This window comes from Callospermophilus lateralis, unplaced genomic scaffold (assembly GCF_048772815.1).
Source record: "Callospermophilus lateralis isolate mCalLat2 unplaced genomic scaffold, mCalLat2.hap1 Scaffold_196, whole genome shotgun sequence".
In the NCBI taxonomy this organism is placed as follows: Eukaryota; Metazoa; Chordata; class Mammalia; order Rodentia; family Sciuridae; genus Callospermophilus; species Callospermophilus lateralis.
This window is the reverse complement of record NW_027512968.1, coordinates 1,888,329-1,911,475: the sequence shown is the minus strand read 5'-3', so window position 1 is coordinate 1,911,475 and position 23,147 is coordinate 1,888,329.

Here is a 23,147-nt window from a genome sequence, read left to right as displayed (position 1 = left end):
TGACAAGTCATTTTTGAAAAGCACGGCACAGCTAATGTTCCTCCAAAGAAGGAGTTGAAAACTTAATTGGTTTTCAGGTCAGCATTTCTAGACTAGTACAAACCCTCCTAATCCTGATCTCTCCTTAGTCCTATGATTTCTTTAAGTGTCCCCTTTGCTCCTGTTCATGGAGTCATGTGTACAGAAATTATACCTGGTTTTATTGAACTCTACTTAATTCTTTCTCACCTCTGTGCTCCTTTGGCCAAGTCACTCCTCAACACTTACTGTAACCCTTTCAATTTTTTGTCCATTTTCATTTAAAAAACTCTTTCAAAAATTGAACCATTTCGCATGCAGACACAGTCTTCTTGATCTGCTATTAATCCCCCACTACTGACATTGTAAGTTATTGAAATGTACACTTCCAGACCGTTTTCAGATTTTTGATTCCTGTATATCTATCTGTCTATCTATTTACAAACATCACATGGTATTCTGAAAGAATCGTTCTGCTTTTGGAGCTCTACATTGTGTTTTCCAGAAGCAGGCCTATTAAACAGAGATGAATCCATGTTACCTAGATTGAGTTCAAACCGGAATGTGCACTCTGATTCCCATTATATTGTTCTACCTACTAATGGACAGTTCAGTTATATCCAGACCTCACCACCTCCCCCATTGAGTAAAACCCTTGTGATGAGACATGTAGATGCCTTTAGGAACATATTGATAATTTTTCATGGCAGTGTTTTCCAAAAACCAGTTAGTAAAATCAATTGATTCCTTTGCAGCCTGAAATTACCTTCATTCCAGTTTACTGGTATAAGAACCGCAGTATATCAGCAACCATTCTCCAATAGTAGTTCAGGCAGAAGTCATTCTAGATAACAAGCAGTGCCGGATCCTCCATGTATTTTACACAGCCCATGATGGGGGACATCCGTCCATTCGTTTAGAACAACTGATGTTTTATGCTGGCAATTTAGGTTTATTTAAAGGAGTGATTAGAAAACAGGTGAGACAGACTGATTAGATTCAGTATGTATGTTGGCTTTGTTTTTCTAGGCCTGAAGTTTTCACATTTCAATTAATTGTAGGTTAAGTATCAGGCAGATTCTTCACTGGGCTTCAAATGTGATAAAGTTGCTTCTTATTTTTAAGAAGGCCGTTGCAATCCTGCATTTATTTTACACCTCAGTGCTTGTTTTACACACAAGCACACACACCCACACACCACACACATCAACACACACACAAACACATAATTAGAGCACATATAACACTCAAATAAAGCTTTACCTACTAATTCATAACTAGGGTATTTTTTTAATAAGTATTGTGTCTTGGTCTCTACTGGGGAAACATGTTTCAATGTGAGTTCTCTGGTTTGTTGTAGGGCAGTGAACGTTCACTTGTTGGCAATGATATAGAAATGGGGAGTAAGAGTTTAAAAGTTTTTACAGTAGGTAGGCAGAGTCAGAGTATGGAATCTAAGAATAAGAAATTGGGGAATTTCCTCTTTGTTTCTTCATTTCAACCTCCTAATAATTCATGTATATTTTCCAAAAGTCTCCCAGAAAACAAGGACTAGGTCAATCCACATATCAGTGAACCATAGCAGAATGCGATTCTGAGTTTCATATAAACAGTCATAAAATCAAAAAGACAGGTGCTGGGGTTTTGGCTCAGCACTAGAGTGCTGGCTTCACACTTTCAAAGGTCCTGAGTTGGATCCCCAACACCATACGTGAAAGGAATGAATGAACCAATGCATGAGTGTATGATGAATGAATTAAAGGTATAAGGAGGAGGAGGAAGAGGAGGAGGAGGAGGAGAAATAGAAGAAGATGATGAGAAATTTGACAGAAGGGAAAAAGGGGAGGAGAGTGAGTTTAAAGTGTGGTTTCCAATTCCCAAACGTTAAATTACAGCAGACGGGATAGAGAGAGAAGATGGGAGGGCAGGAGAGGGGGGATAGTAGAGGCTAGAAAAGGTAGCAGAATACAACAGTTACTAACATGGCATTTTGTAAAAACGTGGATGTGTAAACAATGTGATTGCGCAATCTGTATATGGGGTCAAAATGGGAGTTCATAACTCACTTGAATCTAATGTAGGAAATATGGTATCTCAAGAGCTACGTAAGGTTTTAAGCAACCAATATAAAAAAGAGGTCTTCATTTTTCTTTGTAGTTGAGATCTCCTGTTTCCTTGACATGTTTAGTTGTGTTCTCTCCTTTAGTCCTCCCATGCTCTAGTTATTCTGATATGGAAAAACTAGCTGAAATGCCCAACCAGTCTCTAAATCAGTGACACTTTTTCATTAAGCCTAAAGTCACTTTACAATTGCTACAGTCATACTAAATACACTTCTTTGTTTGGAGTTTAAAAGATATTTCCATCAGCTAGATTACAAGGACCTAGAACTCCCATTCTTGTTTATGTAAGAGTGGCTTCATCAGATTAAATGACGTTCTCTGGAATAACATAAAATAGGAATAATTTACTCATAAGATTCTTACGTAAACCATCTGAATTTACAAAATACTATCTTAAGAATTATTGTTTCATTGAGCTTCAATTGGAGCCAAAGTATAGTCAATTACTGAACTAAAAGCAGTTACTTAAAAACTAAAAATGTGATATAAGTCAAATTACATTTGAAGAGAGAGCAACAGCATGAGGTTTCTTGTTTGGTTCTGGATGTTGAGTAACAGGCTCATTTGCAGGTGGAAGGACCCCTTCAGGCAACTCACTTGTACTTTCAGAATGGGGGTGAAGAGGGCTGAATTCCAGCTCTTGGGGGAAGATTTTGTGAGGAAAACCCCCTCCCTGCATAGACACTTCGCATTGGAAATGGAGTGGGTGGCGGATCAGGTGGAAAATAATCTCCAGGTTCCCAGACAAGTTTCCTGGGAGAGGTGGAGGAAAAAAAAGGTCCTCTTCTCATGAACTGACTCCTTGGGTCAACTGGAAACAAGGCACCTCTGACTGGAGCGAAAGGTGCCAACACAGAGCCAGAGCCAGTTGCTTGGTTTTCAGCATGAAGAGGTGAATCAGGCACATCAGAGTCCAAAGGAGGCATATTAGGAATTCTGTGTTCTGCTGGTCCTGATGCTCTACCACAATTTGAGTAAAACCTATCTTGCCTTTGTAGAGGAAGACGTGCATCAGAAGAATATGGTTGGCCTGGCGGAGGGATCATCAGCCTGCTGGCCTGTTCCCCTGGAGGAGAGAGGGGCCCAGTCTGAGAAGGTGCTCTCTGAAAATCAGTGAACTTATGACAGCTGGATTCTCTTCCTTTACTGCTAGTCGCATGGTCCAGAGGATTCTCCAGGGCCCCTTGACCCTCTTCCTCCTCCCACTGGAGTGAAAGGTGAGAGTGTGAGTGGACCACTCTTTTCAAAATGAGGAGGTCTCCTTTCAGATGAAGGGTGACCTATTGGTGAGGGCCCATTTGGAGAAGGCTTTCTGCCCATTGCTGAGTTGGAAACATCCAGTGCATCATAGGGATCTTTTTCTACAAGTTCAAATCTAAGCTCCTTCTCAGTTAATTTCTGTCTGTTGCGTGCATTTTGTTTCCTGAAATAACTGAGGTTTCTTTCAGCAATCCGAGCTGCCAACTCACTAGCATGTGCTTCTTTCTCAGAGGAAATCATCTTCCCCAGACAGGAACGAATGGTACTCTGCAATTGTTCTTCAAGATATTGGGCTCTCTTTCTGGAGGTCTCCAGCTCTTTTATTGTATGGCTCATCTTTTCTTCGACTTTGGAAAGTTTCTCCTTTTGCTCCACACGGCAGTTTTCCTCCACTCTTAATTTCCTGTGCAGTTTCATCATATTTTCTTGATAGCGTTCCATCATGACTTTAAAGTTCTGCTGTAGGGTCTCATTCTCACTTTGCAGCTGTGCATTTTCTGACTGCAAGGATGCCTGTTCAGTCTGCAGACTTTTAAGGTGTTCTGTAAGGTCTTCCGTGGTTTTCTCCACTTCAGATGAGAAAGTACATTTTTGATTTATTCCTCCTTCCAAGATTTCTAAGGAGGCCTTTAGCTTATCACCATAAACCAGGTTCCTCAAAGATCCTTTGGACTCATCCTCCAAGTGAGCACCAATTTCGGGTTCACTCGTCTTTCCCAGTTCCAGGTGACCACCATCACTTTGGGCTCCCAGGCTTGGAGAAGATCTATCCTTCATCTTCAGCAAGCATTCACTCAGAGACTCCATGTGATTTTCTGTGTCCCTTAGAACTTGTTCTCCAGCTACTTTAGAGTCCTCTAATATGATTTTTGCTTTATATTGGACACCTCCTTGTTCTCTCTGTGCTTCAGCTTCTCCTTGTATTGTTGGTCTCTGCGTTGGCGGAAGTAGGGATCCTTCATTCAAAACCTCTTTGATTGCCAGCTTCAGTTCTTCCTCATTCACTTGAAAGAGTCTCCAGTTTGTTTTAGCTTCAGCTATTTGTGATCTGAGGGATTCAGATTCACCTTGGAGGGACTGCATCCTTCTTGATAGATGCGCCATCGTTTCATCCTGTTGACCATGTTGAGCCTTCTGTGCTTTGAGCTCTTCTTCTAGAAAGAGCATTTCAACGCCATGGCTGGATTCGGGCCTATGCAGCTTTTCGTCGGTTGCCTCCAGCTGTTGTGCTTCTCTTGAACCCTTCTCAAACCTGCAATCCTTTAAAGATGATTCTAAGCCTTCATGTTCTTTTTCAACAAGGCTCACTTTTTCAAGAAGTCCACATTTTGCCTCAATAAGTCCAGCAAGATTTAGAGCCAGCCTTTTTTCTCTTCCCACGTAAAGCCTGCTACGAACCAGCTGAAAACCTCTCCAGAAAAGTGAGAGAACAGCAAAAAATCCAAGAGCTGTACACATCACCAACTCCCAAGGAAAGCCATAAGGAAGATGGCCTGGCTTCATGTCTTTGGACAATGCTGCCAAAACCCTGGGTGCTTCTTCCAGAACCACCGACTAGGATGGCTGAGAGGCAGCCCTTGGCTCCTCCATCACGCCAAGACAGCTTTGGCTCTTGCCACCACAACCACAGCCTGCCCAGGCAGGCCAACACAGGCTGTGGACACTCAGGTGTTTGGTCAGGAACTCCAACCTGCACCAGGCAACGGAGCAGACCACTGTGATCCTTTTCAGGGGCTGAGAGTATGGTGGGTGGTGGGCGTATGGCGGTGGGAGCCATGATCAAAGGCTCCCAGGAGCCTTGTTGTGCTCAACTGCCCATCAGGGGAGTCTTGTCCGCTTCCCTACCCAGTGCATCCTCATGTGCCACAGCTTTAGGTCCCTCCCACTCCAGCCAGAGAGAATTCCTCTCCATGCCACCCACACCTTGATTTGGTTTAGGACAGGCCAAGGCGGGGTTAGTAGGAAGATTCCATCCAGTCATAATAACATTCAGTTTGATGTCACTCAAATTCTAAAGCTGACTAAACTGTTCAAACAGCTTTTATGGCCTCTATTGGTCTTTGTGTCCCTTGCCTTTTGTTTGAGTGACTCAGTCCTTTCCCTGCCCTTGTGCTCTCCCTATTTCCTACCTTCCTTGCTTCCTTCCTCCCTTCCTGGGTTTTCTCCTTTTCTTCTTCCTTCTTTTCTACCTCCCTGCATCCCTCCAACTTTGCCTTCCTCCCTTCCAACTTTCTCTCTCCCTTCCCTCCCTTTTCTTTTCTTGCAAGTGTTTGGGGTGAAAGTCCATGGCAGGCCAGCCCCAAGCTAGGCAAGGTCACTGCCACTGAGCTACAACATCCGCAGACCTGCTGCCACTTCCTATGCAAGTAACTTGAATTATCTCTAAAGAGAAACTCTCACATTAGTCTACTTTCAAAGTAATTTCAGAAGAGTTGCTAACATGGGCATAAATCAGGTATGACAAGTCATTTTTGAAAAGCACGGCACAGCTAATGTTCCTCCAAAGAAGGAGTTGAAACCTTAATTGGTTTTCAGGTCAGCATTTCTAGACTAGTACAAACCCTCCTAATCCTGATCTCTCCTTAGTCCTATGATTTCTTTAAGTGTCCCCTTTGATCCTGTTCATGGAGTCATGTGTACAGAAATTATACCTGGTTCTATTGAACTCTACTTAATTCTTTCTCACCTCTGCGCTCCTTTGGCCAAGTCACTCCTCAACACTTACTGTAACCCTTTCAATTTTTTGTCCATTTTCATTTAAAAAACTCTTTCAAAAATTGAACCATTTCGCATGCAGACACAGTCTTCTTGATCTGCTATTAATCCCCCACTACTGACATTGTAAGTTACTGAAATGTACACTTCCAGACCGTTTTCAGATTTTTGATTCCTGTATATCTATCTGTCTATCTATTTACAAACATCACATGGTATTCTGAAAGAATCGTTCTGCTTTTGGAGCTCTACATTGTGTTTTCCAGAAGCAGGCCTATTACACAGAGATGAATCCATGTTACCTAGATTGAGTTCAAACTGGAATGTGCACTCTGATTCCCATTATATTGTTCTACCTACTAATGGACAGTTCAGTTATATCCAGACCTCACCACCTCCCCCATTGAGTAAAACCCTTGTGAAGAGACATGTAGATGTCTTTATGAACATATTGATAATTTTTCAATGCAGTGTTTTCCAAAAACCAGTTAGTAAAATCAATTGATTCCTTTGCAGCCTGAAATTACCTTCATTCCAGTTTACTGGTATAAGAACCGCAGTATATCAGCAACCATTCTCCAATAGTAGTTCAGGCAGAAGTCATTCTAGATAACAAGCAGTGCCGGATCCTCCATGTATTTTACACAGCCCATGACGGGGGACATCCGTCCATTCGTTTAGAACAACTGATGTTTTATGCTGGCAATTTAGGTTTATTTAAAGGAGTGATTAGAAAACAGGTGAGACAGACTGATTAGATTCAGTATGTATGTTGGCTTTGTTTTTCTAGGCCTGAAGTTTTCACATTTCAATTAATTGTAGGTTAAGAATCAGGCAGATTCTTCACTGGGCTTCAAATGTGATAAAGTTGCTTCTTATTTTTAAGAAGGCTGTTGCAATCCTGCATTTATTTTACACCTCAGTGCTTGTTTTACACACAAGCACACACACCCACACACCACACACATCAACACACACACAAACACATAATTAGAGCACATATAACACTCAAATAAAGCTTTACCTACTAATTCATAACTAGGGTATTTTTTTAATAAGTATTGTGTCTTAGTCTCTACTGGGGAAACATGTTTCAATGTGAGTTCTCTGGTTTGTTGTAGGGCAGTGAACGTTCACTTGTTGGCAATGATATAGAAATGGGGAGTAAGAGTTTAAAAGTTTTTACAGTAGGTAGGCAGAGTCAGAGAATGGAATCTAAGAATAAGAAATTGGGGAATTTCCTCTTTGTTTCTTCATTTCAACCTCCTAATAATTCATGTATATTTTCCAAAAGTCTCCCAGAAAACAAGGACTAGGTCAATCCACATATCAGTGAACCATAGCAGAATGCGATTCTGAGTTTCATATAAACAGTCATAAAATCAAAAAGACAGGTGCTGGGGTTTTGGCTCAGCACTAGAGTGCTGGCTTCACACTTTCAAAGGTCCTGAGTTGGATCCCCAACACCATACGTGAAAGGAATGAATGAACCAATTCATGAGTGTATGATGAATGAATTAAAGGTATAAGGAGGAGGAGGAAGAGGAGGAGGAGGAGGAGAAATAGAAGAAGATGATGAGAAATTTGACAGAAGGGAAAAAGGGGAGGAGAGTGAGTTTAAAGTGTGGTTTCCAATTCCCAAACGTTAAATTACAGCAGACGGGATAGAGAGAGAAGATGGGAGGGCAGGAGAGGGGGGATAGTAGAGGCTAGAAAAGGTAGCAGAATACAACAGTTACTAACATGGCATTTTGTAAAAACGTGGATGTGTAAACAATGTGATTGCGCAATCTGTATATGGGGTCAAAATGGGAGTTCATAACTCACTTGAATCTAATGTAGGAAATATGGTATCTCAAGAGCTACATAAGGTTTTAAGCAACCAATATAAAAAAGAGGTCTTCATTTTTCTTTGTAGTTGAGATCTCCTGTTTCCTTGACATGTTTAGTTGTGTTCTCTCCTTTAGTCCTCCCATGCTCTAGTTATTCTGATATGGAAAAACTAGCTGAAATGCCCAACCAGTCTGTAAATCAGTGACACTTTTTCATTAAGATTAAAGTCACTTTACAATTGCTACAGTCATACTAAATACACTTCTTTTTTTGGAGTTTAAAAGATATTTCCATCAGCTAGATTACAAGGACCTAGAACTCCCATTCTTGTTTATGTAAGAGTGGCTTCATCAGATTAAATGCCGTTCTCTGGAATAACATAAAATAGGAATAATTTACTCATAAGATTCTTACATAAACCATCTTTATTTACAAAATACTATCTTAAGAATTATTGTTTCATTGAGCTTCAATTGGAGCCAAAGTATAGTCAATTACTGAACTAAAAGCAGTTACTTAAAAACAAAAAATGAGATATAAGTCAAATTACATTTGAAGAGAGAGCAACAGCATGAGGTTTCTTGTTTGGTTCTGGATGTTGAGTAACAGGCTCATTTGCAGGTGGAAGGAACCCTTCAGGCAACTCACTTGTACTTTCAGAATGGGGGTGAAGAGGGCTGAATTCCAGCTCTTGGGGGAAGATTTTGTGAGGAAAACCCCCTCCCTGCATAGACACTTCGCATTGGAAATGGAGTGGGTGGCGGGTCAGGTGGAAAATAATCTCCAGATTCCCAGACAAGTTTCCTGGGAGAGGTGGATGAAAATAAATGTCCTCTTCTCATGAACTGACTCCTTGGGTCAACTGGAAACAAGGCACCTCTGACTGGAGGGAAAGGTGCCAACACAGAGCCAGAGCCAGTTGCTTGGTTTTCAGCATGGAGAGGTGAATCAGGCACATCAGAGTCCAAAGGAGGCATATTAGGAATTCTGTGTTCTGCTGGTCCCGATGCTCTACCACAATTTGAGTAAAACCTATCTTGCCTTTGTAGAGGAAGACGTGCATCAGAAGAATATGGTTGGCCTGGCGGAGGGATCATCAGCCTGCTGGCCTGTTCCCCTGGAGGAGAGAGGGGCCCAGTCTGAGAAGGTGCTCTCTGAAAATCAGTGAACTTATGACAGCTGGATTCTCTTCCTTTACTGCTAGTCGCATGGTCCAGAGGATTCTCCAGGGCCCCTTGACCCTCTTCCTCCTCCCACTGGAGTGAAAGGTGAGAGTGTGAGTGGACCACTCTTTTCAAAATGAGGAGGTCTCCTTTCAGATGAAGGGTGACCTATTGGTGAGGGCCCATTTGGAGAAGGCTTTCTGCCCATTGCTGAGTTGGAAACATCCAGTGCATCATAGGGATCTTTTTCTACAAGTTCAAATCTAAGCTCCTTCTCAGTTAATTTCTGTCTGTTGCGTGCATTTTGTTTTCTGAAATAACTGAGGTTTCTTTCAGCAATCCGAGCTGCCAACTCACTAGCATCTGCTTCTTTCTCAGAGGAAATAATCTTCCCCAGACAGGAACGAATGGTACTCTGCAATTGTTCTTCAAGATATTGGGCTCTCTTTCTGTAGGTCTCCAGCTCTTTTATTGTATGGCTCATCTTTTCTTCGACTTTGGAAAGTTTCTCCTTTTGCTCCACACGGCAGTTTTCCTCCACTCTTAATTTCCTGTGCAGTTTCATCATATTTTCTTGATAGCGTTCCATCATGACTTTAAAGTTCTTCTGTAGGGTCTCATTCTCACTTTGCAGCTGTGCATTTTCGGACTGCAAGGATGCCTGTTCAGTCTGCAGACTTTTAAGGTGTTCTGTAAGGTCTTCCGTGGTTTTCTCCACTTCAGATGAGAAAGTACATTTTTGATTTCTTCCTCCTTCCAAGATTTCTAAGGAGGCCTTTAGCTTATCACCATAAACCAGGGTCCTCAAAGCTCCTTTGGACTCATCCTCCAAGTGAGCACCAATTTCGGGTTCACTCGTCTTTCCCAGTTCCAGGTGACCACCATCCCTTTGTGCTCCCAGGCTTGGAGAAGATCTATCCTTCATCTTCAGCAAGCATTCACTCAGAGACTCCATGTGATTTTCTGTGTCCCTTAGAACTTGTTCTCCAGCTACTTTAGAGTCCTCTAATATGATTTTTGCTTTATATTGGACACCTCCTTGTTCCCTCTGTGCTTCAGCTTCTCCTTGTATTGTTGGTCTCAGCGTTGGCAGAAGTAGGGATCCTTCATTCAAAACTTCTTTGATTGCCAGCTTCAGTTCTTCCTCATTCACTTGAAAGAGTCTCCAGTTTGTTTTAGCTTCAGCTATTTGTGATCTGAGGGATTCAGATTCACCTTGGAGGGACTGTATCCTTCTTGATAGATGCGCCATCGTTTCATCCTGTTGACCATGTTGAGCCTTCTGTGCTTTGAGCTCTTCTTCTAGAAAGAGCATTTCAACGCCATGGCTGGATTTGGGCCTATGCAGCTTTTCGCCAGTTGCCTCCAGCTGTTGTGCTTCTCTTGAACACTTCTCAAACCTGCAATCCTTTAAAGATGATTCTAAGCCTTCATGTTCTTTTTCAACAAGGCTCACTTTTTCAAGAAGTCCACATTTTGCCTCAATAAGTCCAGCAAGATTTAGAGCCAGCCTTTTTTCTCTTCCCACGTAAAGCCTGCTACGAACCGACTGAAAACCTCTCCAGAAAAGTGAGAGAACAGCAAAAAATCCAAGAGCTGTACACATCACCAACTCCCAAGGAAAGCCATAAGGAAGATGGCCTGGCTTCATGTCTTCGGACAATGCTGCCACAACCCTGGGTACTTCTTCCAGAACCACCGACTAGGATGGCTGAGAGGCAGCCCTTGGCTCCTCCATCACGCCAAGACAGCTTTGGCTCTTGCCACCACAACCACAGCCTGCCCAGGCAGGCCAACACAGGCTGTGGACACTCAGGTGTTTGGTCAGGAACTCCAACCTGCACCAGGCAATGGAGCAGACCACTGTGATCCCCTTCAGGGGCTGAGCGTATGGTGGGTGGTGGGCGTATGGCGGTGGGAGCCATGATCAAAGGCTCCCAGGAGCCTTGTTGTGCTCAACTGCCCATCAGGGGAGTCTTGTCCGCTTCCCTACCCAGTGCATCCTCATGTGCCACAGGTTTCGGTCCCTCCCACTCCAGCCTGAGAGAATTCCTCTCCATGCCACCCACCCCTTGATTTGGTTTAGGCCAGGCCAAGGCGGGGTTAGTAGGAAGATTCCATCCAGTCATAATAACATTCAGTTTGATGTCACTCAAATTCTAAAGCTGACTAAACTGTTCAAACAGCTTTTATGGCCTCTATTGGTCTTTGTGTCCCTTGCCTTTTGTTTGAGTGACTCAGTCCTTTCCCTGCCCTTGTGCTCTCCCTATTTCCTACCTTCCTTGCTTCCTTCCTCCCTTCCTGGGTTTTCTCCTTTTCTTCTTCCTTCTTTTCTACCTCCCTGCATCCCTCCAACTTTGCCTTCCTCCCTTCCAACTTTCTCTCTCCCTTCCCTCCCTTTTCTTTTCTTGCAAGTGTTTGGGGTGGAAGTCCACGGCAGGCCAGCCCCAAGCTAGGCAAGGTCACTGCCACTGAGCTACAACATCCCCAGACCTGTTGCCACTTCCTATGCAAGTAACTTGAATTATCTCTAAAGAGAAACTCTCACATTAGTCTACTTTCAAAGTAATTTCAGAATAGTTGCTAACATGGGCATAAATCAGTTATGACAAGTCATTTTTGAAAAGCACGGCACAGCTAATGTTCCTCCAAAGAAGGAGTTGAAAACTTAATTGGTTTTCAGGTCAGCATTTCTAGACTAGTACAAACCCTCCTAATCCTGATCTCTCCTTAGTCCTATGATTTCTTTAAGTGTCCCCTTTGCTCCTGTTCATGGAGTCATGTGTACAGAAATTATACCTGGTTCTATTGAACTCTACTTAATTCTTTCTCACCTCTGTGCTCCTTTGGCCAAGTCATTCCTCAACACTTACTGTAACCCTTTCAATTTTTGTCCATTTTCATTTAAAAAACTCTTTCAAAAATTGAACCATTTCGCATGCAGACACAGTCTTCTTGATCTGCTATTAATCCCCACTACTGACATTGTAAGTTATTGAAATGTACACTTCTAGACCGTTTTCAGATTTTTGATTCCTGTATATCTATCTGTCTATCTATTTACAAACATCACATGGTATTCTGAAAGAATCGTTCTGCTTTTGGAGCTCTACATTGTGTTTTCCAGAAGCAGGCCTATTACACAGAGATGAATCCATGTTACCTAGATTGAGTTCAAACCGGAATGTGCACTCTGATTCCCATTATATTGTTCTACCTACTAATGGACAGTTCAGTTATATCCAGACCTCACCACCTCCCCCATTGAGTAAAACCCTTGTGAAGAGACATGTAGATGCCTTTATGAACATATTGATAATTTTTCATGGCAGTGTTTTCCAAAAACCAGTTAGTAAAATCAATTGATTCCTTTGCAGCCTGAAATTACCTTCATTCCAGTTTACTGGTATAAGAACCGCAGTATATCAGCAACCATTCTCCAATAGTAGTTCTGTCAGAAGTCATTCTAGATAACAAGCAGTGCCGGATCCTCCATGTATTTTACACAGCCCATGACGGGGGACATCCGTCCATTCGTTTAGAACAACTGATGTTTTATGCTGGCAATTTAGGTTTATTTAAAGGAGTGATTAGAAAACAGGTGAGACAGACTGATTAGATTCAGTATGTATGTTGGCTTTGTTTTTCTAGGCCTGAAGTTTTCACATTTCAATTAATTGTAGGTTAAGTATCAGGCAGATTCTTCACTGGGCTTCAAATGTGATAAAGTTGCTTCTTATTTTTAAGAAGGCCGTTGCAATCCTGCATTTATTTTACACCTCAGTGCTTGTTTTACATACAAGCACACACACCCACACACCACACACATCAACACACACACAAACACATAATTAGAGCACATATAACACTCAAATAAAGCTTTACCTACTAATTCATAACTAGGGTATTTTTTTAATAAGTATTGTGTCTTAGTCTCTACTGGGGAAACATGTTTCAATGTGAGTTCTCTGGTTTGTTGTAGGGCAGTGAACGTTCACTTGTTGGCAATGATATAGAAATGGGGAGTAAGAGTTTAAAAGTTTTTACAGTAGGTAGGCAGAGTCAGAGAATGGAATCTAAGAATAAGAAATTGGGGAATTTCCTCTTTGTTTCTTCATTTCAACCTCCTAATAATTCATGTATATTTTCCAAAAGTCTCCCAGAAAACAAGGACTAGGTCAATCCACATATCAGTGAACCATAGCAGAATGCGATTCTGAGTTTCATATAAACAGTCATAAAATCAAAAAGACAGGTGCTGGGGTTTTGGCTCAGCACTAGAGTGCTGGCTTCACACTTTCAAAGGTCCTGAGTTGGATCCCCAACACCATACGTGAAAGGAATGAATGAACCAATTCATGAGTGTATGATGAATGAATTAAAGGTATAAGGAGGAGGAGGAAGAGGAGGAGGAGGAGAAATAGAAGAAGATGATGAGAAATTTGACAGAAGGGAAAAAGGGGAGGAGAGTGAGTTTAAAGTGTGGTTTCCAATTCCCAAACGTTAAATTACAGCAGACGGGATAGAGAGAGAAGATGGGAGGGCAGGAGAGGGGGAATAGTAGAGGCTAGAAAAGGTAGCAGAATACAACAGTTACTAACATGGCATTTTGTAAAAACGTGGATGTGTAAACAATGTGATTGCGCAATCTGTATATGGGGTCAAAATGGGAGTTCATAACTCACTTGAATCTAATGTAGGAAATATGGTATCTCAAGAGCTACGTAAGGTTTTAAGCAACCAATATAAAAAAGAGGTCTTCATTTTTCTTTGTAGTTGAGATCTCCTGTTTCCTTGACATGTTTAGTTGTGTTCTCTCCTTTAGTCCTCCCATGCTCTAGTTATTCTGATATGGAAAAACTAGCTGAAATGCCCAACCAGTCTCTAAATCAGTGACACTTTTTCATTAAGCCTAAAGGCACTTTACAATTGCTACAGTCATACTAAATACACTTCTTTGTTTGGAGTTTAAAAGATATTTCCATCAGCTAGATTACAAGGACCTAGAACTCCCATTCTTGTTTATGTAAGAGTGGCTTCATCAGATTAAATGCCGTTCTCTGGAATAACATAAAACAGGAATAATTTACTCATAAGATTCTTACGTAAACCGTCTTTATTTACAAAATACTATCTTAAGAATTATTGTTTCATTGAGCTTCAATTGGAGCCAAAGTATAGTCAATTACTGAACTAAAAGCAGTTACATAAAAACTAAAAATGAGATATAAGTCAAATTACATTTGAAGAGAGAGCAACAGCATGAGGTTTCTTGTTTGGTTCTGGATGTTGAGTAACAGGCTCATTTGCAGGTGGAAGGAACCCTTCAGGCAACTCACTTGTACTTTCAGAATGGGGGTGAAGAGGGCTGAATTCCAGCTCTTGGGGGAAGATTTTGTGAGGAAAACCCCCTCCCTGCATAGACACTTCGCATTGGAAATGGAGTGGGTGGCGGGTCAGGTGGAAAATAATCTCCAGGTTCCCAGACAAGTTTCCTGGGAGAGGTGGATGAAAATAAAGGTCCTCTTCTCATGAACTGACTCCTTGGGTCAACTGGAAACAAGGCACCTCTGACTGGAGGGAAAGGTGCCAACACAGAGCCAGAGCCAGTTGCTTGGTTTTCAGCATGGAGAGGTGAATCAGGCACATCAGAGTCCAAAGGAGGCATATTAGGAATTCTGTGTTCTGCTGGTCCCGATGCTCTACCACAATTTGAGTAAAACCTATCTTGCCTTTGTAGAGGAAGACGTGCATCAGAAGAATATGGTTGGCCTGGCGGAGGGATCATCAGCCTGCTGGCCTGTTCCCCTGGAGGAGAGAGGGGCCCAGTCTGAGAAGGTGCTCTCTGAAAATCAGTGAACTTATGACAGCTGGATTCTCTTCCTTTACTGCTAGTCGCATGGTCCAGAGGATTCTCCAGGGCCCCTTGACCCTCTTCCTCCTCCCACTGGAGTGAAAGGTGAGAGTGTGAGTGGACCACTCTTTTCAAAATGAGGAGGTCTCCTTTCAGATGAAGGGTGACCTATTGGTGAGGGCCCATTTGGAGAAGGCTTTCTGCCCATTGCTGAGTTGGAATCATCCAGTGCATCATAGGGATCTTTTTCTACAAGTTCAAATCTAAGCTCCTTCTCAGTTAATTTCTGTCTGTTGCGTGCATTTTGTTTTCTGAAATAACTGAGGTTTCTTTCAGCAATCCGAGCTGCCAACTCACTAGCATCTGCTTCTTTCTCAGAGGAAATAATCTTCCCCAGACAGGAACGAATGGTACTCTGCAATTGTTCTTCAAGATATTGGGCTCTCTTTCTGTAGGTCTCCAGCTCTTTTATTGTATGGCTCATCTTTTCTTCGACTTTGGAAAGTTTCTCCTTTTGCTCCACACGGCAGTTTTCCTCCACTCTTAATTTCCTGTGCAGTTTCATCATATTTTCTTGATAGCGTTCCATCATGACTTTAAAGTTCTTCTGTAGGGTCTCATTCTCACTTTGCAGCTGTGCATTTTCTGACTGCAAGGATGCCTGTTCAGTCTGCAGACTTTTAAGGTGTTCTGTAAGGTCTTCCGTGGTTTTCTCCACTTCAGATGAGAAAGTACATTTTTGATTTCTTCCTCCTTCCAAGATTTCTAAGGAGGCCTTTAGCTTATCACCATAAACCAGGGTCCTCAAAGCTCCTTTGGACTCATCCTCCAAGTGAGCACCAATTTCGGGTTCACTCGTCTTTCCCAGTTCCAGGTGACCACCATCCCTTTGTGCTCCCAGGCTTGGAGAAGATCTATCCTTCATCTTCAGCAAGTATTCACTCAGACTCCATGTGATTTTCTGTGTCCCTTAGAACTTGTTCTCCAGCTACTTTAGAGTCCTCTAATATGATTTTTGCTTTATATTGGACACCTCCTTGTTGCCTCTGTGCTTCAGCTTCTCCTTGTATTGTTGGTCTCAGCGTTGGCAGAAGTAGGGATCCTTCATTCAAAACCTCTTTGATTGCCAGCTTCAGTTCTTCCTCATTCACTTGAAAGAGTCTCCAGTTTGTTTTAGCTTCAGCTATTTGTGATCTGAGGGATTCAGATTCACCTTGGAGGGACTGTATCCTTCTTGATAGATGCGCCATCGTTTCATCCTGTTGACCATGTTGAGCCTTCTGTGCTTTGAGCTCTTCTTCTAGAAAGAGCATTTCAACGCCATGGCTGGATTTGGGCCTATGCAGCTTTTCGCCAGTTGCCTCTAGCTGTTGTGCTTCTCTTGAACCCTTCTCAAACCTGCAATCCTTTAAAGATGATTCTAAGCCTTCATGTTCTTTTTCAACAAGGCTCACTTTTTCAAGAAGTCCACATTTTGCCTCAATAAGTCCAGCAAGATTTAGAGCCAGCCTTTTTTCTCTTCCCACGTAAAGCCTGCTACGAACCGACTGAAAACCTCTCCAGAAAAGTGAGAGAACAGCAAAAAATCCAAGAGCTGTACACATCACCAACTCCCAAGGAAAGCCATAAGGAAGATGGCCTGGCTTCATGTCTACGGACAATGCTGCCACAACCCTGGGTACTTCTTCCAGAACCACCGACTAGGATGGCTGAGAGGCAGCCCTTGGCTCCTCCATCACGCCAAGACAGCTTTGGCTCTTGCCACCACAACCACAGCCTGCCCAGGCAGTCCAACACAGGCTGTGGACACTCAGGTGTTTGGTCAGGAACTCCAACCTGCACCAGGCAACGGAGCAGACCACTGTGATCCCCTTCAGGGGCTGAGCGTATGTGGGTGGTGGGCGTATGGCGGTGGGAGCCATGATCAAAGGCTCCCAGGAGCCTTGTTGTGCTCAACTGCCCATCAGGGGAGTCTTGTCCGCTTCCCTACCCAGTGCATCCTCATGTGCCACAGGTTTCGGTCCCTCCCACTCCAGCCTGAGAGAATTCCTCTCCATGCCACCCACCCCTTGATTTGGTTTAGGCCAGGCCAAGGCGGGGTTAGTAGGAAGATTCCATCCAGTCATAATAACATTCAGTTTGATGTCACTCAAATTCTAAAGCTGACTAAACTGTTCAAACAGCTTTTATGGCCTCTATTGGTCTTTGTGTCCCTTGCCTTTTGTTTGAGTGACTCAGTCCTTTCCCTGCCCTTGTGCTCTCCCTATTTCCTACCTTCCTTGCTTCCTTCCTCCCTTCCTGGGTTTTCTCCTTTTCTTCTTCCTTCTTTTCTACCTCCCTGCATCCCTCCAACTTTTCCTTCCTCCCTTCCAACTTTCTCTCTCCCTTCCCTCCCTTTTCTTTTCTTGCAAGTGTTTGGGGTGAAAGTCCACGGCAGGCCAGCCCCAAGCTAGGCAAGGTCACTGCCACTGAGCTACAACATCCCCAGACCTGCTGCCACTTCCTATGCAAGTAACTTGAATTATCTCTAAAGAGAAACTCTCACATTAGTCTACTTTCAAAGTAATTTCAGAAGAGTTGCTAACATGGGCATAAATCAGTTATGACAAGTCATTTTTGAAAAGCACGGCACAGCTAATGTTCCTCCAAAGAAGGAGTTGAAAACTTAATTGGTTTTCAGGTCAGCATTTCTAGACTAGTACAAACCCTCCTAATCCTGATCTCTCCTTAGTCCTATGATTTCTTTAAGTGTCCCCTTTGCTCCTGTTCATGGAGTCATGTGTACAGAAATTATACCTGGTTCTATTGAACTCTACTTAATTCTTTCTCACCTCTGTGCTCCTTTGGCCAAGTCACTCCTCAACACTTACTGTAACCCTTTCAATTTTTTGTCCATTTTCATTTAAAAAACTCTTTCAAAAATTGAACCATTTCGCATGCAGACACAGTCTTCTTGATCTGCTATTAATCCCCACTACTGACATTGTAAGTTATTGAAATGTACACTTCTAGACCGTTTTCAGATTTTTGATTCCTGTATATCTATCTGTCTATCTATTTACAAACATCACATGGTATTCTGAAAGAATCGTTCTGCTTTTGGAGCTCTACATTGTGTTTTCCAGAAGCAGGCCTATTACACAGAGATGAATCCATGTTACCTAGATTGAGTTCAAACCGGAATGTGCACTCTGATTCCCATTATATTGTTCTACCTACTAATGGACAGTTCAGTTATATCCAGACCTCACCACCTCCCCCATTGAGTAAAACCCTTGTGAAGAGACATGTAGATGCCTTTATGAACATATTGATAATTTTTCATGGCAGTGTTTTCCAAAAACCAGTTAGTAAAATCAATTGATTCCTTTGCAGCCTGAAGTTACCTTCATTCCAGTTTACTGGTATAAGAACCGCAGTATATCAGCAACCATTCTCCAATAGTAGTTCTGTCAGAAGTCATTCTAGATAACAAGCAGTGCCGGATCCTCCATGTATTTTACACAGCCCATGACGGGGGACATCCGTCCATTCGTTTAGAACAACTGATGTTTTATGCTGGCAATTTAGGTTTATTTAAAGGAGTGATTAGAAAACAGGTGAGACAGACTGATTAGATTCAGTATGTATGTTGGCTTTGTTTTTCTAGGCCTGAAGTTTTCACATTTCAATTAATTGTAGGTTAAGTATCCGGCAGATTCTTCACTGGGCTTCAAATGTGATAAAGTTGCTTCTTATTTTTAAGAAGGCCGTTGCAATCCTGCATTTATTTTACACCTCAGTGCTTGTTTTACACACAAGCACACACACCCACACACCACACACATCAACACACACACAAACACATAATTAGAGCACATATAACACTCAAATAAAGCTTTACCTACTAATTCATAACTAGGGTATTTTTTTAATAAGTATTGTGTCTTAGTCTCTACTGGGGAAACATGTTTCAATGTGAGTTCTCTGGTTTGTTGTAGGGCAGTGAACGTTCACTTGTTGGCAATGATATAGAAATGGGGAGTAAGAGTTTAAAAGTTTTTACAGTAGGTAGGCAGAGTCAGAGAATGGAATCTAAGAATAAGAAATTGGGGAATTTCCTCTTTGTTTCTTCATTTCAACCTCCTAATAATTCATGTATATTTTCCAAAAGTCTCCCAGAAAACAAGGACTAGGTCAATCCACATATCAGTGAACCATAGCAGAATGCGATTCTGAGTTTCATATAAACAGTCATAAAATCAAAAAGACAGGTGCTGGGGTTTTGGCTCAGCACTAGAGTGCTGGCTTCACACTTTCAAAGGTCCTGAGTTGGATCCCCAACACCATACGTGAAAGGAATGAATGAACCAATTCATGAGTGTATGATGAATGAATTAAAGGTATAAGGAGGAGGAGGAAGAGGAGGAGGAGGAGGAGAAATAGAAGAAGATGATGAGAAATTTGACAGAAGGGAAAAAGGGGAGGAGAGTGAGTTTAAAGTGTGGTTTCCAATTCCCAAACGTTAAATTACAGCAGACGGGATAGAGAGAGAAGATGGGAGGGCAGGAGAGGGGGGATAGTAGAGGCTAGAAAAGGTAGCAGAATACAACAGTTACTAACATGGCATTTTGTAAAAACGTGGATGTGTAAACAATGTGATTGCGCAATCTGTATATGGGGTCAAAATGGGAGTTCATAACTCACTTGAATCTAATGTAGGAAATATGGTATCTCAAGAGCTACGTAAGGTTTTAAGCAACCAATATAAAAAAGAGGTCTTCATTTTTCTTTGTAGTTGAGATCTCCTGTTTCCTTGACATGTTTAGTTGTGTTCTCTCCTTTAGTCCTCCCATGCTCTAGTTATTCTGATATGGAAAAACTAGCTGAAATGCCCAACCAGTCTCTAAATCAGTGACACTTTTTCATTAAGCCTAAAGTCACTTTACAATTGCTACAGTCATACTAAATACACTTCTTTTTTTGGAGTTTAAAAGATATTTCCATCAGCTAGATTACAAGGACCTAGAACTCCCATTCTTGTTTATGTAAGAGTGGCTTCATCAGATTAAATGCCGTTCTCTGGAATAACATAAAATAGGAATAATTTACTCATAAGATTCTTACATAAACCATCTTTATTTACAAAATACTATCTTAAGAATTATTGTTTCATTGAGCTTCAATTGGAGCCAAAGTATAGTCAATTACTGAACTAAAAGCAGTTACTTAAAAACTAAAAATGAGATATAAGTCAAATTACATTTGAAGAGAGAGCAACAGCATGAGGTTTCTTGTTTGGTTCTGGATGTTGAGTAACAGGCTCATTTGCAGGTGGAAGGAACCCTTCAGGCAACTCACTTGTACTTTCAGAATGGGGGTGAAGAGGGCTGAATTCCAGCTCTTGGGGGAAGATTTTGTGAGGAAAACCCCCTCCCTGCATAGACACTTCGCATTGGAAATGGAGTGGGTGGCGGGTCAGGTGGAAAATAATCTCCAGGTTCCCAGACAAGTTTCCTGGGAGAGGTGGATGAAAATAAAGGTCCTCTTCTCATGAACTGACTCCTTGGGTCAACTGGAAACAAGGCACCTCTGACTGGAGGGAAAGGTGCCAACACAGAGCCAGAGCCAGTTGCTTGGTTTTCAGCATGGAGAGGTGAATCAGGCACATCAGAGTCCAAAGGAGGCATATTAGGAATTCTGTGTTCTGCTGGTCCCGATGCTCTACCACAATTTGAGTAAAACCTATCTTGCCTTTGTAGAGGAAGACGTGCATCAGAAGAATATGGTTGGCCTGGCGGAGGGATCATCAGCCTGCTGGCCTGTTCCCCTGGAGGAGAGAGGGGCCCAGTCTGAGAAGGTGCTCTCTGAAAATCAGTGAACTTATGACAGCTGGATTCTCTTCCTTTACTGCTAGTCGCATGGTCCAGAGGATTCTCCAGGGCCCCTTGACCCTCTTCCTCCTCCCACTGGAGTGAAAGGTGAGAGTGTGAGTGGACCACTCTTTTCAAAATGAGGAGGTCTCCTTTCAGATGAAGGGTGACCTATTGGTGAGGGCCCATTTGGAGAAGGCTTTCTGCCCATTGCTGAGTTGGAAACATCCAGTGCATCATAGGGATCTTTTTCTACAAGTTCAAATCTAAGCTCCTTCTCAGTTAATTTCTGTCTGTTGCGTGCATTTTGTTTTCTGAAATAACTGAGGTTTCTTTCAGCAATCCGAGCTGCCAACTCACTAGCATCTGCTTCTTTCTCAGAGGAAATAATCTTCCCCAGACAGGAACGAATGGTACTCTGCAATTGTTCTTCAAGATATTGGGCTCTCTTTCTGTAGGTCTCCAGCTCTTTTATTGTATGGCTCATCTTTTCTTCGACTTTGGAAAGTTTCTCCTTTTGCTCCACACGGCAGTTTTCCTCCACTCTTAATTTCCTGTGCAGTTTCATCATATTTTCTTGATAGCGTTCCATCATGACTTTAAAGTTCTTCTGTAGGGTCTCATTCTCACTTTGCAGCTGTGCATTTTCTGACTGCAAGGATGCCTGTTCAGTCTGCAGACTTTTAAGGTGTTCTGTAAGGTCTTCCGTGGTTTTCTCCACTTCAGATGAGAAAGTACATTTTTGATTTCTTCCTCCTTCCAAGATTTCTAAGGAGGCCTTTAGCTTATCACCATAAACCAGGGTCCTCAAAGCTCCTTTGGACTCATCCTCCAAGTGAGCACCAATTTCGGGTTCACTCGTCTTTCCCAGTTCCAGGTGACCACCATCCCTTTGTGCTCCCAGGCTTGGAGAAGATCTATCCTTCATCTTCAGCAAGTATTCACTCAGACTCCATGTGATTTTCTGTGTCCCTTAGAACTTGTTCTCCAGCTACTTTAGAGTCCTCTAATATGATTTTTGCTTTATATTGGACACCTCCTTGTTGCCTCTGTGCTTCAGCTTCTCCTTGTATTGTTGGTCTCAGCGTTGGCAGAAGTAGGGATCCTTCATTCAAAACCTCTTTGATTGCCAGCTTCAGTTCTTCCTCATTCACTTGAAAGAGTCTCCAGTTTGTTTTAGCTTCAGCTATTTGTGATCTGAGGGATTCAGATTCACCTTGGAGGGACTGTATCCTTCTTGATAGATGCGCCATAATTTCATCCTGTTGACCATGTTGAGCCTTCTGTGCTTTGAGCTCTTCTTCTAGAAAGAGCATTTCAACGCCATGGCTGGATTTGGGCCTATGCAGCTTTTCGCCAGTTGCCTCCAGCTGTTGTGCTTCTCTTGAACCCTTCTCAAACCTGCAATCCTTTAAAGATGATTCTAAGCCTTCATGTTCTTTTTCAACAAGGCTCACTTTTTCAAGAAGTCCACATTTTGCCTCAATAAGTCCAGCAAGATTTAGAGCCAGCCTTTTTTCTCTTCCCACGTAAAGCCTGCTACGAACCGACTGAAAACCTCTCCAGAAAAGTGAGAGAACAGCAAAAAATCCAAGAGCTGTACACATCACCAACTCCCAAGGAAAGCCATAAGGAAGATGGCCTGGCTTCATGTCTTCGGACAATGCTGCCACAACCCTGGGTACTTCTTCCAGAACCACCGACTAGGATGGCTGAGAGGCAGTCCTTGGCTCCTCCATCACGCCAAGACAGCTTTGGCTCTTGCCACCACAACCACAGCCTGCCCAGGCAGTCCAACACAGGCTGTGGACACTCAGGTGTTTGGTCAGGAACTCCAACCTGCACCAGGCAACGGAGCAGACCACTGTGATCCCCTTCAGGGGCTGAGCGTATGGTGGGTGGTGGGCGTATGGCGGTGGGAGCCATGATCAAAGGCTCCCAGGAGCCTTGTTGTGCTCAACTGCCCATCAGGGGAGTCTTGTCCGCTTCCCTACCCAGTGCATCCTCATGTGCCACAGGTTTCGGTCCCTCCCACTCCAGCCTGAGAGAATTCCTCTCCATGCCACCCACCCCTTGATTTGGTTTAGGCCAGGCCAAGGCGGGGTTAGTAGGAAGATTCCATCCAGTCATAATAACATTCAGTTTGATGTCACTCAAATTCTAAAGCTGACTAAACTGTTCAAACAGCTTTTATGGCCTCTATTGGTCTTTGTGTCCCTTGCCTTTTGTTTGAGTGACTCAGTCCTTTCCCTGCCCTTGTGCTCTCCCTATTTCCTACCTTCCTTGCTTCCTTCCTCCCTTCCTGGGTTTTCTCCTTTTCTTCTTCCTT